The sequence below is a fragment of the Rutidosis leptorrhynchoides genome, chromosome 4 (assembly GCF_046630445.1).
Source record: "Rutidosis leptorrhynchoides isolate AG116_Rl617_1_P2 chromosome 4, CSIRO_AGI_Rlap_v1, whole genome shotgun sequence".
Classification (NCBI taxonomy): Eukaryota; Viridiplantae; Streptophyta; class Magnoliopsida; order Asterales; family Asteraceae; genus Rutidosis; species Rutidosis leptorrhynchoides.
Genome location: NC_092336.1, coordinates 444,915,483 through 444,935,164, shown reverse-complemented (window position 1 = coordinate 444,935,164; position 19,682 = coordinate 444,915,483).

Below are 19,682 nucleotides of genomic sequence, written 5' to 3'. Positions count from 1 at the left end.
GTCAATTATTTTATATTATTATATTATATATTAAATTATATTATATACGGAGTATTATATACGTAGTATATATATATATATGGATTGTGAATATTATGGATTTATGGCAATAAATATTTGTTTAAAATATAGAGTTAATCACGAAATTTGACAATCTAAGAAATCATACATATCATATCACAAGTGTGGGACAGAGTCAGACGAAAACATACAGGGCCATTTGACGGAAGTTTAAAAAAGGACCACTGCCGTTTAGACTAAAAATCACAGGGACACAACATATAATTTTTAAGAGTTAGGGACTAGCCCATGGACCACCGCCGTTTGGACTTAAAACCACAGGGACGAAGCATATAATTTTTAAGAGTTAGGGACCAGCGACGTAATTTGACCAAGATCACAGGGACCATCGGTGTAATTAACTCAAATATAAATTATACTGTATTATATTATGCTCGTACCGAGTATCTATACATTATTATAAAACGCGTGCTAATAATCCTACGTGTCAATTTCTCAATTATTTTGAATTAAATTTGCACACGTGTCAATTTCTCAATTAAACTGAATTAAATTTGCACACGTGTTATTTTCTCAATTAAATTAGATTAAATAATATTTCTCAATTAATTTTTTATAAAGGTTGAAATTATCTACCATATTTATCATGGAATATTAAATCAAACTCCGTATAAACAATAATATATTAGATTTCAAGATAATATTAACGTGATCTACAAATAAGTATATTATACTTATCTTATCTTAGTTATATGTTTCCTATCTTATATCATTTTTTCTAATTATTAAATTAAATATATAATGTTAAAATAAATTTACGTGAACTACAGTTAAATTTACGATTGCTGTTGTAGAATCTTGATGCCAACTATCCAAGACATACCATGATCTCGACATTTTCTCCATGGTTCTAATAAGTCGCCTACATACATATTCCATATTTTTATAATCTATGTTCAACTGCATATATTATTTTTTCTAATCTACATTACGTTTTGTATGTATATCATTCTCTTATACTACGTAATTCAATATTTGTTTATGTATTAAATTATTATTATTATTATTATTGTTAATATTGTTTTTTTTATATAAAAACTAGCTAATTTGTTCATGTTCAATATCAATCATTTTAAAATCCCTTATTAATCGCTTTTGATATTTTAATAATTTTCGGGTCAAAATTATATTCAATCCAAATCACATTATTATTATTCTACGTATACAAGTCACACTAATTTTTTTCATCAATTTTGACATCTAACATTTAAAAATTTATATTTATATATTTGTTATATTTAAATTTAGCATTCTTATATTTAAATTTTGTGCAATATAATATGATGATGTGTCACTCCCTAACTAAATTATGTCACAAGTCACATAACAGTTTTCATCATTTTTTTCCTTTTAAAAAATTTTAATCATATATTTTTTCTTTTTAGATTATGAAATTTTCATCGTTTTTTTCTTTTTTAAAATAATTAATCATATATATTTTTTTTAGATTATAATAACTCATAAAATACAAACTCAACATATTTAGCAAGCGAATTACAACAACTTTCATTCAAAAATTCATTCAACTAATGAATGGACAAACTTATTTAATTTAATTAAAACATAAGTATATAACTTAATTTAAATAAACATAAACAATCAAATTAATATTAAATACAAAATATGCTTAGTAAATAAACTTAGGTATATCAAACTTTTTGACATTGCGGACACATATTTTAGTTGAAAAGCTCATTAATGTATTCTGTTATTGTTGATGTTATCGTATTGTTTATTCACTTACTATTAGGCTATTTAACGCAGTTGTTGTTCAGTTAATAAAGCTGCAACTGTTGAGCTAAGTTTTTTCAAGTATATTATGATATTGAAGAGTGTTAATGGTATCAAATAATGGACTAATAGGAAACTGATAAAAAACTAATTCGGGAACAATTTCAAGAAACTGTGCAACATTGAGCGGGAACAATTGATTGTTGTTTGTAATTGAATTCAATACTAACGTTTACGATATTAATGTTTTCAATACTGATGCTTTCAATGCAATTGTTATCAATAACAAAGAGTTTTTTCATTGTAGTTGTATTATACATTTAATTAGTATCAATACTAACGTTATCAAAAACTAACTTATACAATTTCCGTGCAACGCACGGGCTCATAAAACTAGTATTGAGTATATGGATTGTGAATTATGAAATCACATATAGAGCATTTGTAATGGATTTGTATCAGTTATATATGTATATATAAACATCGTCTGTATATTCACAATTCCTACTCAAATATATCATCAAATTAACTCTACATAGAACCAAGTTATTTTCATCATTGAAAGTCAAGTATACTAATTTGAATAGCAGCTATTGCACGTGTTAACAGTACAAACCAATTCCCAATCTTAGATAAAGAAAGAGACTAATTATTTAATTAGTAACCTGTCTTTTCGAAAAAAATAAAATAAATAGCAACCTGTGATGAACATTTGTGAAATAGAGGAACAGAATGAACGAATGATGATATATAACTGTGATGAACATCAATTAATATTAAAAAACTTAATAATAACAAGAACTAATTGTAAATCCTATAAAATAGTTCATCAATATCAAAATATCAGAATTTTTTTTTTTTAAATAGTAATTTTTTCAAACCAACTTTTAAAAATGGAAACTAAATCAAAATCGTTGCAAAAATGGTAAAACCGAAGTTTGGAACTTCGGTTTTGCCATTTCCGAAGTTTCAAACTTCGGTTTTGGGTGATCTGTCAGCAGAAACCCTAAACCGAAGTTTGGAACTTCGGTTTTATCAAATCCGAAGTTCCAAACTTCGGTTTTGGTATTTTTAATTTTTTTTTAAACACTAATCTTATAAATAACTTGGTTTTGATAGTTAATTTACAATTTCATACGCTAAAATTACTTTAATAATATATAATAACATTACAAACAATAAAATATTAATATTAGTAAGATGCAAATACAACTTTTTTGAACAACACTTTTATTAATATCAGAATCACGGTTACATTTTTTTGAAAATAAAAATACATAATTTAAAACAACACATAGAAATTTAACACATAATTAAATTAGATGCAATGGAAGAGGTTGGTTTTTCACAATTGCTTCGTTTTTGATTATAATCCATTCATCTTCCTCACAAAGATGCTCGAATTTTCCTTTACCTTCATTCCAGAACATCACGCCCGAATGTTCAACCGTTATGTTTTCTTTGAGCCACTCAAACACCTTCGAAATTGTTGTCATCTGACTAACCTATGGGTTTCTAGTACGTGGACAAGTATTCCTGTTGTGACCTTCAGTTCTGCATATACCACACTTTGGAGCTTGCTTTTCACGTTCATCCATCTAGTTCTTCATACGTTTTGATTGCTTCCGCCCTCTGTGCTTAATCAATCTTGATGGATCGACCATAATTTTCCATTCTATATGTGTCCAGTAGCTCGCATCTCTTAAAGGATTAAAATGATCACTATATTGCTCTCTCCATGTAGGAGTTGTATACTTTTTATTGATTTGTTTATTTATATCCTCGTTTAGATGGCTACATACGGAAATGGCATGAGAGCAAGGTAATCTTTGGTGTTGCCAAATACCACATGAACACCTTTTCCTTTTAAACTCCACTGTGTAATCAGTGCCACCCTCACCACTTCTTTGATACGTTGAATGAACCTTGTAGATACCTTGTTCTTCGTGATAACATGTTGTTTTGTAACGTTGAGCTCTTTTTGCCCTTTCATTAAAGATGTTAAACATGTACTTCGAAAGTGGTGAATTACATAGCCTTGCTTCTCGACTTTGGTCGTAGAAGTGTTGTCTGGTGTAATCAAAGGTATATTCTGAAATGTCCCGTTCTTATTGATTAAAAACGTTCCATATTAATTGATTTCGTTGCGAGGTTTTGACCTCTATATGAGACGTTTTTCAAAGACTGCATTCATTTTTAAAACAAACCATAACCTTTATTTCATAAATAAAGGTTTAAAAAGCTTTACGTAGATTATCAAATAATGATAATCTAAAATATCCTGTTTACACACGACCATTACATAATGGTTTACAATACAAATATGTTACATCGAAATCAGTTTCTTGAATGCAGTTTTTACACAATATCATACAAACATGGACTCCAAATCTTGTCCTTATTTTAGTATGCAACAGCGGAAGCTCTTAATATTCACCTGAGAATAAACATGCTTTAAACGTCAACAAAAATGTTGGTGAGTTATACGTTTAACCTATATATATCAAATCGTAACAATAGACCACAAGATTTCATATTTCAATACACATCCCATACATAGAGATAAAAATCATTCATATGGTGAACACCTGGTAACCGACATTAACAAGATGCATATATAAGAATATCCCCATCATTCCGGGACACCCTTCGGATATGATATAAATTTCGAAGTACTAAAGCATCCGGTACTTTGGATGGGGCTTGTTGGGCCCGATAGATCTATCTTTAGGATTCGCGTCAATTAGGGTGTCTGTTCCCTAATTCTTAGATTACCAGACTTAATATAAAGGGGCATATTCGATTTCGATAATTCAACCATAGAATGTAGTTTCACGTACTTGTGTCTATTTTGTAAATCATTTATAAAACCTGCATGTATTCTCATCCCAAAAATATTAGATTTTAAAAGTGGGACTATAACTCACTTTCACAGATTTTTACTTCGTCGGGAAGTAAGACTTGGCCACTGGTTGATTCACGAACCTATAACAATATATACATATATATCAAAGTATGTTCAAAATATATTTACAACACTTTTAATATATTTTGATGTTTTAAGTTTATTAAGTCAGCTGTCCTCGTTAGTAACCTACAACTAGTTGTCCACAATTAGATGTACAGAAATAAATTGATAAATATTATCTTGAATCAATCCACGACCCAGTGTATACGTATCTCAGTATTGATCACAACTCAAACTATATATATTTTGGAATCAACCTCAACCCTGTATAGCTAACTCCAACATTCACATATAGAGTGTCTATGGTTGTTCCGAAATATATATAGATGTGTCGACATGATAGGTCGAAACATTGTATACGTGTCTATGGTATCTCAAGATTACATAATATACAATACAAGTTGATTAAGTTATGGTTGGAATAGATTTGTTACCAATTTTCACGTAGCTAAAATGAGAAAAATTATCCAATCTTGTTTTACCCATAACTTCTTCATTTTAAATCCGTTTTGAGTGAATCCAATTGCTATGGTTTCATATTGAACTCTATTTTATGAATCTAAACAGAAAAAGTATAGGTTTATAGTCGGAAAAATAAGTTACAAGTCGTTTTTGTAAAGGTAGTCATTTCAGTCGAAAGAACGACGTCTAGATGACCATTTTAGAAAACATACTTCCACTTTGAGTTTAACCATAATTTTTGGATATAGTTTCATGTTCATAATAAAAATAATCTTCTCAGAATAACAACTTTTAAATCAAAGTTTATCATAGTTTTTAATTAACTAACCCAAAACAGCCCGCGGTGTTACTACGACGGCGTAAATCCGGTTTTACGGTGTTTTTCGTGTTTCCAGGTTTTAAATCATTAAGTTAGCATATCATATAGATATATAACATGTGTTTAGTTGATTTTAAAAGTCAAGTTAGAAGGATTAACTTTTGTTTGCGAACAAGTTTAGAATTAACTAAACTATGTTCTAGTGATTACAAGTTTAAACCTTCGAATAAGATAGCTTTATATGTATGAATCGAATGATGTTATGAACATCATTACTACCTTAAGTTCCTTGGATAAACCTACTGGAAAAGAGAAAAATGGATCTAGCTTCAATGGATCCTTGGATGGCTCGAAGTTCTTGAAGCAGAATCATGACACGAAAACAAGTTCAAGTAAGATCATCACTTGAAATAAGATTGTTATAGTTATAGAAATTGAACCAAAGTTTGAATATGATTATTACCTTGTATTAGAATAATAACCTACTGTAAGAAACAAAGATTTCTTGAGGTTGGATGATCACCTTACAAGATTGGAAGTGAGCTAGCAAACTTGAAAGTATTCTTGATTTTATGAAACTAGAACTTTTGGAATTTATGAAGAACGCTTAGAACTTGAAGATAGAACTTGAGAGAGATCAATTAGATGAAGAAAATTAAAGAATGAAAGTGTTTGTAGGTGTTTTTGGTCGTTGGTGTATGGATTAGATATAAAGGATATGTAATTTTGTTTTCATATAAATAAGTCATGAATGATTACTCATATTTTTGTAATTTTATGAGATATTTCATGCTAGTTGCCAAATGATGGTTCCCACATGTGTTAGGTGACTCAAATGGGCTGCTAATAGCTGATCATTAGAGTGTATATACCAATAGTACATACATCTAAAAGCTGTGTATTGTACGAGTACGAATACGGGTGCATACGAGTAGAATTGTTGATGAAACTGAACGAGGATGTAATTGTTAGCATTTTTGTTAAGTAGAAGTATTTTGATAAGTGTATTGAAGTCTTTCAAAAGTGTATAAATACATATTAAAACACTACATGTATATACATTTTAACTGAGTCGTTAAGTCATCGTTAGTCGTTACATGTAAGTGTTGTTTTGAAACCTTTAGGTTAACGATCTTGTTAAATGTTGTTAACCCAATGTTTATAATATCAAATGAGATTTTAAATTATTATATTATCATGATATTATCATGTATGAATATCTCTTAATATGATATATATACATTAAATGTCTTTACAACGATAATCGTTACATATATGTCTCGTTTAAAAATCATTAAGTTAGTAGTCTTGTTTTTACATATGTAGTTCATTGTTAATATACTTAATGATATGTTTTCTTATCATAGTATCATGTTAACTATATATATATCCATATATATGTCATCATATAGTTTTTACAAGTTTTAACGTTCGTGAATCACCGGTCAACTTGGGTGGTCAATTGTCTATATGAAACATATTTCAATTAATCAAGTCTTAACAAGTTTGATTGCTTAACATGTTGGAAACATTTAATCATGTAAATATCAATCTCAATTAATATATATAAACATGGAAAAGTTCGGGTCACTACAGTACCTACCCGTTAAATAAATTTCGTCCCGAAATTTTAAGCTGTTGAAGGTGTTGACGAATCTTCTGGAAATAGATGCGGGTATTTCTTCTTCATCTGATCTTCACGCTCCCAGGTGAACTCGGGTCCTCTACGAGCATTCCATCGAACCTTAACAATTGGTATCTTGTTTTGCTTAAGTCTTTTAACTTCACGATCCATTATTTCGACGGGTTCTTCGATGAATTGAAGTTTTTCGTTGATTTGGATTTCATCTAACGGAATAGTGAGATCTTCTTTAGCAAAACATTTCTTTAAATTCGAGACGTGGAAAGTGTTATGTACAGCTGCGAGTTGTTGAGGTAACTCTAGTCGGTAAGCTACTGGTCCGATACGATTAATAATCTTGAATGGTCCAATATACCTTGGATTTAATTTCCCTCGTTTACCAAATCGAACAACGCCTTTCCAAGGTGCAACTTTAAGCATGACCATCTCTCCAATTTCAAATTCTATATCTTTTCTTTTAATGTCAGCGTAGCTCTTTTGTCGACTTTGGGCGGTTTTCAACCGTTGTTGAATTTGGATGATCTTCTCGGTAGTTTGTTGTATAATCTCCGGACCCGTAATCTGTCTATCCCCCACTTCACTCCAACAAATCGGAGACCTGCACTTTCTACCATAAAGTGCTTCAAACGGCGCCATCTCAATGCTTGAATGGTAGCTGTTGTTGTAGGAAAATTCTGCTAACGGTAGATGTCGATCCCAACTGTTTCCGAAATCAATAACACATGCTCGTAGCATGTCTTCAAGCGTTTGTATCGTCCTTTCGCTCTGCCCATCAGTTTGTGGATGATAGGCAGTACTCATGTCTAGACGAGTTCCTAATGCTTGCTGTAATGTCTGCCAGAATCTTGAAATAAATCTGCCATCCCTATCAGAGATAATAGAGATTGGTATTCCATGTCTGGAGACGACTTCCTTCAAATACAGTCGTGCTAACTTCTCCATCTTGTCATCTTTTCTTATTGGCAAGAAGTGTGCTGATTTGGTGAGACGGTCAACTATTACCCAAATAGTATCAAAACCACTTGCAGTTCTTGGCAATTTAGTGATGAAATCCATGGTAATGTTTTCCCATTTCCATTCCGGGATTTCGGGTTATTGAAGTAGACCTGATGGTTTCTGATGCTCAGCTTTGACCTTAGAACACGTCAAACATTCTCCTACGTATTTAGCAACATCGGCTTTCATACCCGGCCACCAAAAATGTTTCTTGAGATCCTTGTACATCTTCCCCGTTCCAGGATGTATTGAGTATCTGGTTTTATGAGCTTCTCTAAGTACCATTTCTCTCATATCTCCAAATTTTGGTACCCAAATCCTTTCAGCCCTATACCGGGTTCCGTCTTCCTGAATATTAAGATGCTTCTCCGATCCTTTGGGTATTTCATCCTTTAAATTTCCCTCTTTTAAAACTCCTTGTTGCGCCTCCTTTATTTGAGTAGTAAGGTTATTATGAATCATTATATTCATAGATTTTACTCGAATGGGTTCTCTGTCCTTCCTGCTCAAGGCATCGGCTACCACATTTGCCTTCCCCGGGTGGTAACGAATCTCAAAGTCGTAATCATTCAACAATTCAATCCACCTACGCTGCCTCATATTCAGTTGTTTCTGATTAAATATGTGTTGAAGACTTTTGTGGTCGGTATATATAATACTTTTGACCCCATATAAGTAGTGCCTCCAAGTCTTTAATGCAAAAACAACCGCTCCTAATTCCAAATCATGCGTCGTATAATTTTGTTCGTGAATCTTCAATTGTCTAGACGCATAAGCAATCACCTTCGTTCATTGCATTAATACACAACCGAGACCTTGCTTTGATGCATCACAATAAATCACAAAATCATCATTCCCTTCAGGCAATGACAATATAGGTGCCGTAGTTAGCTTTTTCTTCAATAACTGAAACGCTTTCTCTTGTTCATCATTCCATTCAAATTTCTTCCCTTTATGCGTTAATGCAGTCAAGGGTTTTGCTATTCTGGAAAAATCTTGGATGAACCTTCTATAGTAACCAGCTAGTCCTAAAAACTGGCGTATGTGTTTCGGAGTTTTCGGGGTTTCCCACTTTTCAACAGTTTCTATCTTTGCCGGATCCACCTTAATACCTTCTTTGTTCACTATGTGACCGAGGAATTGAACTTCTTCCAACCAAAATGCACACTTTGAAAACTTAGCATACAATTCTTCCTTCCTCAATACTTCTAACACCTTTCTCAAATGTTCACCGTGTTCTTGGTCATTCTTTGAGTAAATAAGTATGTCATCAATGAAAACAATGACAAACTTGTCAAGGTATGGTCCACACACTCGGTTCATAAGGTCCATGAACACAGCTGGTGCATTAGTTAAACCAAACGGCATGACCATAAACTCGTAATGACCGTAACGTGTTCTGAAAGCAGTCTTTGGAATATCATCTTCTTTCACCCGCATTTGATGATACCCGGAACGTAAGTCAATCTTTGAATAAACAGACGAGCCTTGTAGTTGATCAAATAAGTCATCGATTCTCGGTAGTGGGTAGCGGTTCTTGATGGTAAGTTTGTTCAACTCTCGGTAGTCGATACACAACCTGAATGTACCATCTTTCTTCTTGACAAACAAAATAGGAGCTCCCCACGGTGATGTGCTTGGTCGAATGAAACCACGCTCTAAAAGTTCTTGTAATTGGCTTTGTAGTTCTTTCATCTCGCTGGGTGCGAGTCTGTAAGGAGCACGAGCTATTGGTGCAGCTCCTGGTACAAGATCTATTTGAAATTCAACGGATCGATGTGGGGGTAATCCCGGTAATTCTTTCGGAAATACATCAGGAAATTCTTTTGCGACGGGAACATCATTGATGCTCTTTTCTTCAGTTTGTACTTTCTCGACGTGTGCTAGAACAGCATAGCAACCTTTTCTTATTAGTTTTTGTGCCTTCAAATTACTAATAAGATGTAGCTTCGTGTTGCCCTTTTCTCCGTACACCATTAAGGGTTTTCCTTTTTCTCGTATAATGCGAATTGCATTTTTGTAACAAACGATCTCCGCTTTCACTTCTTTCAACCAGTCCATACCGATTATCACATCAAAACTCCCTAACTCTACTGGTATCAAATCAATCTTAAATGTTTCGCTAACCAGTTTAATTTCTCGATTCCGACATATATTATCTGCTGAAATTAATTTACCATTTGCTAATTCGAGTAAAAATTTACTATCCAAAGGCGTCAATGGACAACTTAATTTAGCACAAAAATCTCTACTCATATAGCTTCTATCCGCACCCGAATCAAATAAAACGTAAGCAGATTTATTGTCAATAAGAAACGTACCCGTAACAAGCTCCGGGTCTTCCTGTGCCTCTGCCGCATTAATATTGAAAACTCTTCCACGGCCTTGTCCATTCGTGTTCTCCTGGTTCAGGCAATTTCTAATAATGTGGCCCGGTTTTCCACATTTATAACAAACTACATTGGCATAACTTGCTCCGACACTACTTGCTCCGCCATTACTCGTTCCGACACCATTTGTTCCTTTCGTTCTATTAACCCCTGGTCCGTAGACCTCACACTTCGCCGCGCTATGACCATTTCTTTTACACTTGTTGCAAAATTTGGTGCAGAACCCCGAGTGATTCTTTTCACACCTTTGGCATAGCTGCTTCTGATTGTTGTTATTGTTGCGGTTATTATTGTTGTTGGGATGATTGTTGTAGTTGTTGTTGTTGTTGTTGTTGTTGTTGTTGTTGTTGGGCCGTTTGTTGTAGTTGCGATTGATGTTGCGATTGTTGGGATAATTGTTGCGATTATTGTTGTAATTGCTGTTGTTGTTGTATTGGTGATTCTTATCACCGTTTTCCTCCCACTTTCTTTTGACTTGCTTCACATTGGCCTCTTCAGCAGTCTGTTCTTTAATTCTTTCTTCAATTTGGTTCACGAGTTTGTGAGCCATTCTACATGCCTGTTGTATGGAGGCGGGCTCGTGTGAACTTATATCTTCTTGGATTCTTTCCGGTAATCCTTTCACAAACGCGTCGATCTTCTCTTCCTCATCTTCGAATGCTCCCGGACACAATAGGCACAATTCTGTGAATCGTCTTTCGTACGTGGTAATATCAAATCCTTGGGTTCGTAACCCTCTAAGTTCTGTCTTGAGCTTATTGACCTCAGTTCTGGGACGGTACTTCTCGTTCATCAAGTGCTTGAATGCTGCCCACGGTAGTGCGTACGCATCGTCTTGTCCCACTTGCTCTAGATAGGTATTCCACCATGTTAACGCAGAACCTGCGAAGGTATGCGTAGCGTACTTTACTTTGTCCTCTTCAGTACACTTACTTATGGCAAACACCGATTCGACCTTCTCGGTCCACCGTTTCAATCCGATCGGTCCTTCGGTTCCATCAAATTCCAAAGGTTTGCAGGCAGTGAATTCTTTGGAGGTGCATCCTACACGATTTCCTGTACTGCTAGATCCAAGGTTATTGTTGGTATGTAGCGCAGCCTGTACTGCGGCTATGTTTGAAGCTAGAAAAGTACGGAATTCCTCTTCATTCATATTCACGGTGTGTCGAGTAGTCGGTGCCATTTCCTTCAAAATAGTTAAATGGAACAAGTTAATCATACAGAATATTAAGAGTAGTTAATAGTATTTCGTAGCATAATATGAACTCATTTATAAAAGCTTTTTCTTCATATTAGCGTTTTATAAGTTTAAATTCGGGTAGTACCTACCCGTTAAGTTCATACTTAGTAGCTAATATACAATTCAACTACTACAATTCTATATGAAAAACTGATTATAATAATATTTCGCGTTCAAACTTTTATACAATATTTTATAAACTTACAATACCGCTTATTTTACATAAAGCATGAAATATAGCACACAATAACTTTGATACAAGATAGTTGTGAAGATAATTCTAGCTAGTACACAAGTCGTTCAGCAAAGGCAATAAAGACACGTAATTCATACGTCCAGAAACAAGTCATGCATTCTGGTTTTACTAGGACTACTTCCCATCCTTGGTCTTGTGCAACATAACCGTTATGGCCGTTGATAAGACAGCGTGTTGTAACGTCGTTAAAAGGACGAGGGTTACGTAATGTCCAACAGTCCCGTAACAATCTAAAAACCTCATTTCTTACCCCAATTACCGACTCCGTCACTTGTGGAAATGTTTTGTTTAATAGTTGTAGCCCGATGTTCTTGTTCTCACTTTGGTGAGAAGCGAACATTACTAATCCGTAAGCATAACATGCTTCTTTATGTTGCATGTTAGCTGCTTTTTCTAAATCACGAAGTCCAATATTCGAATATATTGAGTCAAAATAATTTCTTAACCCGTTGCGTAAAATAGCATTTGGGTTCCCCGCAATATATGCGTCAAAGTAAACACATCGTAACTTATGGGTTTCCCAATGTGATATCCCCCATCTTTCAAACGAAAGTCTCTTATAAACCAAGACATTCTTGGAACGTTCTTCGAATGTCTTACAAACTGATCTCGCCTTAAATAGTTGTGCCGAGGAATTCTGGCCGACTCTAGACAAGATTTCATCAATCATGTCTCCGGGTAGGTCTCTTAAAATATTGGGTTGTCTATCCATTTTGTGTTTTTAAACTGTAAAATAGACAAGAGTTAGATTCATAAAAAAATACTTATTAATACAAGCAATTTTTACATATATCATAAAGCATAAGAACACTATATTACATATATTACACCACACGAATACAACTATCTTATTCCGACTCGCTCATTTCTTCTTCTTCGGTTTTGGTTCGTTTTGCCAAGTTTCTAGGGATATATGATGTTCCCCTAATACGAGCCGTCGTTGTCCACATTGGTTTAGAAAAACCTGGTGGTTTAGAGGTTCCCGGGTCATTGTTACAACTTAAGGACTTCGGGGGTTGACGATACATATAAAGTTCATCGGGGTTGGAATTAGATTTCTCTATTTTTATGCCCTTTACCTTATTATTTTCTTTTGCCTTTTTAAATTCAGTTGGGGTAATTTCTATAACATCATCGGAATTCTCTTCGGAATCCGATTCATCGGAGAATTGGTAATCCTCCCAATATTTTGCTTCCTTGGCGGAAACACCATTGACCATAATTAACCTTGGTCGGTTGGTTGAGGATTTTCTTTTACTTAACCGTTTTATTATTTCCCCCACCGGTTCTATTTCTTCATCCGGTTCCGATTCTTCTTCCGGTTCCGATTCTTCTTCCGGTTCCGACTCTTCTTCCGGTTCCTCTTCGGGAACTTATGAATCAGTCCACGAATCATTCCAATTTACATTTGACTCTTCATTATTATTAGGTGAGTCAATGGGACTTGTTCTAGAGGTAGACATCTATCACATAATGTCAAACACGTTAAGAGATTAATATATCACATAATATTCATATGTTAAAAATATATAGTTTCCAACAAAAATGTTAAGCAATCATTTTTAAAGAAAACACGGTCGAAGTCCAGACTCACTAATGCATCCTAACAAACTCGATAAGACACACTAATGCAAATTTTCTGGTTCTCTAAGACCAACGCTCGGATACCAACTGAAATGTCCCGTTCTTATTGATTAAAAACGTTCCATATTAATTGATTTCGTTGCGAGGTTTTGACCTCTATATGAGACGTTTTTCAAAGACTGCATTCATTTTTAAAACAAACCATAACCTTTATTTCATAAATAAAGGTTTAAAAAGCTTTACGTAGATTATCAAATAATGATAATCTAAAATATCCTGTTTACACACGACCATTACATAATGGTTTACAATACAAATATGTTACATCGAAATCAGTTTCTTGAATGCAGTTTTTACACAATATCATACAAACATGGACTCCAAATCTTGTCCTTATTTTAGTATGCAACAGCGGAAGCTCTTAATATTCACCTGAGAATAAACATGCTTTAAACGTCAACAAAAATGTTGGTGAGTTATAGGTTTAACCTATATATATCAAATCGTAACAATAGACCACAAGATTTCATATTTCAATACACATCCCATACATAGAGATAAAAATCATTCATATGGTGAACACCTGGTAACCGACATTAACAAGATGCATATATAAGAATATCCCCATCATTCCGGGACACCCTTCGGATATGATATAAATTTCGAAGTACTAAAGCATCCGGTACTTTGGATGGGGCTTGTTGGGCCCGATAGATCTATCTTTAGGATTCGCGTCAATTAGGGTGTCTGTTCCCTAATTCTTAGATTACCAGACTTAATATAAAGGGGCATATTCGATTTCGATAATTCAACCATAGAATGTAGTTTCACGTACTTGTGTCTATTTTGTAAATCATTTATAAAACCTGCATGTATTCTCATCCCAAAAATATTAGATTTTAAAAGTGGGACTATAACTCACTTTCACAGATTTTTACTTCGTCGGGAAGTAAGACTTGGCCACTGGTTGATTCACGAACCTATAACAATATATACATATATATCAAAGTATGTTCAAAATATATTTACAACACTTTTAATATATTTTGATGTTTTAAGTTTATTAAGTCAGCTGTCCTCGTTAGTAACCTACAACTAGTTGTCCACAATTAGATGTACAGAAATAAATCGATAAATATTATCTTGAATCAATCCACGACCCAGTGTATACGTATCTCAGTATTGATCACAACTCAAACTATATATATTTTGGAATCAACCTCAACCCTGTATAGCTAACTCCAACATTCACATATAGAGTGTCTATGGTTGTTCCGAAATATATATAGATGTGTCGACATGATAGGTCGAAACATTGTATACGTGTCTATGGTATCTCAAGATTACATAATATACAATATAAGTTGATTAAGTTATGGTTGGAATAGATTTGTTACCAATTTTCACGTAGCTAAAATGAGAAAAATTATCCAATCTTGTTTTACCCATAACTTCTTCATTTTAAATCCGTTTTGAGTGAATCCAATTGCTATGGTTTCATATTGAACTCTATTTTATGAATCTAAACAGAAAAAGTATAGGTTTATAGTCGGAAAAATAAGTTACAAGTCGTTTTTGTAAAGGTAGTCATTTCAGTCGAAAGAACGACGTCTAGATGACCATTTTAGAAAACATACTTCCACTTTGAGTTTAACCATAATTTTTGGATATAGTTTCATGTTCATAATAAAAATAATCTTCTCAGAATAACAACTTTTAAATCAAAGTTTATCATAGGTTTTAATTAACTAACCCAAAACAGCCCGCGGTGTTACTACGACGGCGTAAATCCGGTTTTACGGTGTTTTTCGTGTTTCCAGGTTTTAAATCATTAAGTTAGCATATCATATAGATATAGAACATGTGTTTAGTTGATTTTAAAAGTCAAGTTAGAAGGATTAACTTTTGTTTGCGAACAAGTTTAGAATTAACTAAACTATGTTCTAGTGATTACAAGTTTAAACCTTCGAATAAGATAGCTTTATATGTATGAATTAAATGATGTTATGAACATCATTACTACCTTAAGTTCCTTGGATAAACCTACTGGAAAAGAGAAAAATGGATCTAGCTTCAATGGATCCTTGGATGGCTCGAAGTTCTTGAAGCAGAATCATGACACGAAAACAAGTTCAAGTAAGATCATCACTTGAAATAAGATTGTTATAGTTATAGAAATTGAACCAAAGTTTGAATATGATTATTACCTTGTATTAGAATAATAACCTACTGTAAGAAACAAAGATTTCTTGAGGTTGGATGATCACCTTACAAGATTGGAAGTGAGCTAGCAAACTTGAAACTATTCTTGATTTTATGAAACTAGAACTTTTGGAATTTATGAAGAACACTTAGAACTTGAAGATAGAACTTGAGAGAGATCAATTAGATGAAGAAAATTAAAGAATGAAAGTGTTTGTAGGTGTTTTTGGTCGTTGGTGTATGGATTAGATATAAAGGATATGTAATTTTGTTTTCATGTAAATAAGTCATGAATGATTACTCATATTTTTGTAATTTTATGAGATATTTCATGCTAGTTGCCAAATGATGGTTCCCACATGTGTTAGGTGACTCACATGGGCTGCTAAGAGCTGATCATTGGAGTGTATATACCAATAGTACATACATCTAAAAGCTGTGTATTGTACGAGTACGAATACGGGTGCATACGAGTAGAATTGTTGATGAAACTGAACGAGGATGTAATTGTAAGCATTTTTGTTAAGTAGAAGTATTTTGATAAGTGTATTGAAGTCTTTCAAAAGTGTATAAATACATATTAAAACACTACATGTATATACATTTTAACTGAGTCGTTAAGTCATCGTTAGTCGTTACATGTAAGTGTTGTTTTGAAACCTTTAGGTTAACGATCTTGTTAAATGTTGTTAACCCAATGTTTATAATATCAAATGAGATTTTAAATTATTATATTATCATGATATTATCATGTATGAATATCTCTTAATATGATATATATACATTAAATGTCTTTACAACGATAATCGTTACATATATGTCTCGTTTAAAAATCATTAAGTTAGTAGTCTTGTTTTTACATATGTAGTTCATTGTTAATATACTTAATGATATGTTTTCTTATCATAGTATCATGTTAACTATATATATATATCCATATATATGTCATCATATAGTTTTTACAAGTTTTAACGTTCGTGAATCACCGGTCAACTTGGGTGGTCAATTGTCTATATGAAACATATTTCAATTAATCAAGTCTTAACAAGTTTGATTGCTTAACATGTTGGAAACATTTAATCATGTAAATATCAATCTCAATTAATATATATAAACATGGAAAAGTTCGGGTCACTACATATTCGATACACGCTTTGATCAACATCATTCGGGCATGACGGAACACATTGTTGAGTGACTCAGCAATATTTGTCGTTGTGTTACCCCAACGACTCCTCTGACTGTCCCTATACACAGTCCATTTGCCTACATGAGCATCTTGCAAATATTGCCAAGCCTCAACACTAGCTTGTTTGATGGCCCTGAAAGCATTCTTGTACAATATTTGATTTGTTGTTGAACCGACTGTCCAACACAAGTGTTTGAGCGATTTCACTTTAGTGTGTTTTCTCAACAAGTTACTACGAATGTGGCGCAAGCAATACCTATGTTCCCAACCATATGTTTGAGCACCCATTGCATGTAAGATACCTTGGTGTCGATCAGAGATGACACACAACTTTTCGTCTCCAATAACATTTTCTTGGAGCATTTGCAAAAACCAAGACCAACTTTCGTTACTTTCTTCATCAACTAGGGCAAAGGCAATAGGTAGAATTTGATTGTTAGCATTTTTGGCAACCGCTGTTAACAGTTTACCCTTATAACTACCTTTTAAATGGGTGCCATCGATGCAAATCATTGGAATACATAGTTTAAACGCTTTAATGGCTGGACCGAATGCCCAAAACACAAATTTAAAGGTGGCGAAACCTTCATAAATTTCAGGTCCATTTTCAAACACAACAATTGTGTCTGGATTGGTAGTAACTAATTCATTTATATAATTTGGTAAATGAATAAAGTTACTTTCCCAAGTTCCAAACAATCGTTCGATTGCAATACGCCTAGCGTTCCATGCTTTGCTGTAACGGACATCCACATGCTATGTATTTTTTATTTGGGCTTGGATGTTTTTAACAATATAAGCAACGTCCACACATATTTGATGTTCAATTTTAGTAGCAATTAAGCTAGCGGTTAAACAACGATTGTTGTTTTCTGATACGTGTCCATAACACGTGTGTTCATCTTTCCATTTTATTATTTTCCATACCTTAGATCGATTGTGAGACGAATCACTAACACTCCAGGCACAATGGTATCTTTCTTGTGGACCCTTAAAACTTGAGCTAGTTGTTCTACAATGTGCTTGCCAATAACCCGGCTTGCTTTGTGTAACAACTATTTCTCTATTATGCTGTATATTCCATTTTCGAACAGCATAAATAAGTTCGGATTTGTTCTGGAACACCATTCCTTTGGAAACAATACCGATCTCCTTATCATAAAAAACCCATGAAGCTTCTTGGTTGTCATCGTATGGAAAACTATTACTACCCTCACCTGAATTAACAAACCCAAAATGTGAAACTGGAGCAGGTTCCAATTGTGGTTCCACTTGCTCCTCTCTACCTTCGTCACCCGAAACATTATCTTCAACGCTATATTCAGAAACTGTATCATCGGTTGCAGTAGACATACCATCATCGGGGTCTACTACATTTTCTACTTCGTCTCTTCGTTCTTGTTCATATTCAACAACTGTTGAATGGAGGTTTGATGTTGATTGACCACCCTCCAAAGTTTGAATAAGATCAACATAACCCGAACCTTCGGTGGTTGAAAAAACTTCCTCAAACTGAATTTCAATTTGAGCCTCGTAATTTGGATCATTCTGAGAATAAAAATATATTGTTTCCAAAGTGTTATCATCAGTAACTTCACTTTTCCATTCATTTCCATTGAAAAGAACCCACAAGAACATTTTTACCGTGTGTGATCTTTGACTCACACCTACATAATTATACGCCATTTCGTTTAACTGCATACAGTTAACCTTGGTTGTCAACACAAAACTCCTTCTAATCGTTATGTTATCACCAGTAAGCCAACCATTTTGGAATGAAATTTACCCTCCCCAAAGAAAATGAACCATGAATGGACGAATTATAGACATTTTTTTTAATTATTGATGTATGAAACTGATTAAGATTAGTTTGAATTGTGTTGTTGGTGTTTGAAACTGACTTTGAAATGCTTGAATTGTGTTCTTGGTGATGTTTGTGTTTGAGTCCATGATAAGGGTGATATAAATAAATGAAAAAAGATGATAAATCAGATTTTGACATGATAGGTTAGCAGGTTTTAGTCCATAATTGAGACTAGGGTTGCAGGTTTCAGTCCATAATTGTGACTGGTTATGCAGACTGCAAAACCGAAGTTTGAAACTTCGGTTTTGCTGAAAAGCCTGCAAAACCAAAGTTCTAAACTTCGGTTTAGGGTTTCTGCTGACAGATCACCCAAAACCGAGGTTTGAAACTTCGGATATGGCAAAACCTAAGTTCCAAACTTCGGTTTTACCATTTTTGTAACAATTTTGATTCAGTTTCCATTTTTAAAAGTTGGTTTGAAAAAATTACTATTTTAAAAAAAAAAGTCCAAAATATCAAATGTCTACTCCTTAACTCTCTCAACCTTTTCAAACTTTCAAACCCACATACCCAAATTCAATCCAAATTACCAAATAAATTCCAATCTTTCATCCAAAACATAATTCTCAAACACTTAAACATCCAACTTATCCCAAAAAAGCGACTATTTTTTGGGTGGTTTGTCAAGATATACTAATCCAACCACTTTTAAGAATATTTTTCAATAATTCGGTACAATTATTGGGTTATCATGGAAGCAATACAGAGTGTTTGCTTTTGTTAAGTTCACAGAAGTAAAATGTGACGCCCCGTACAAA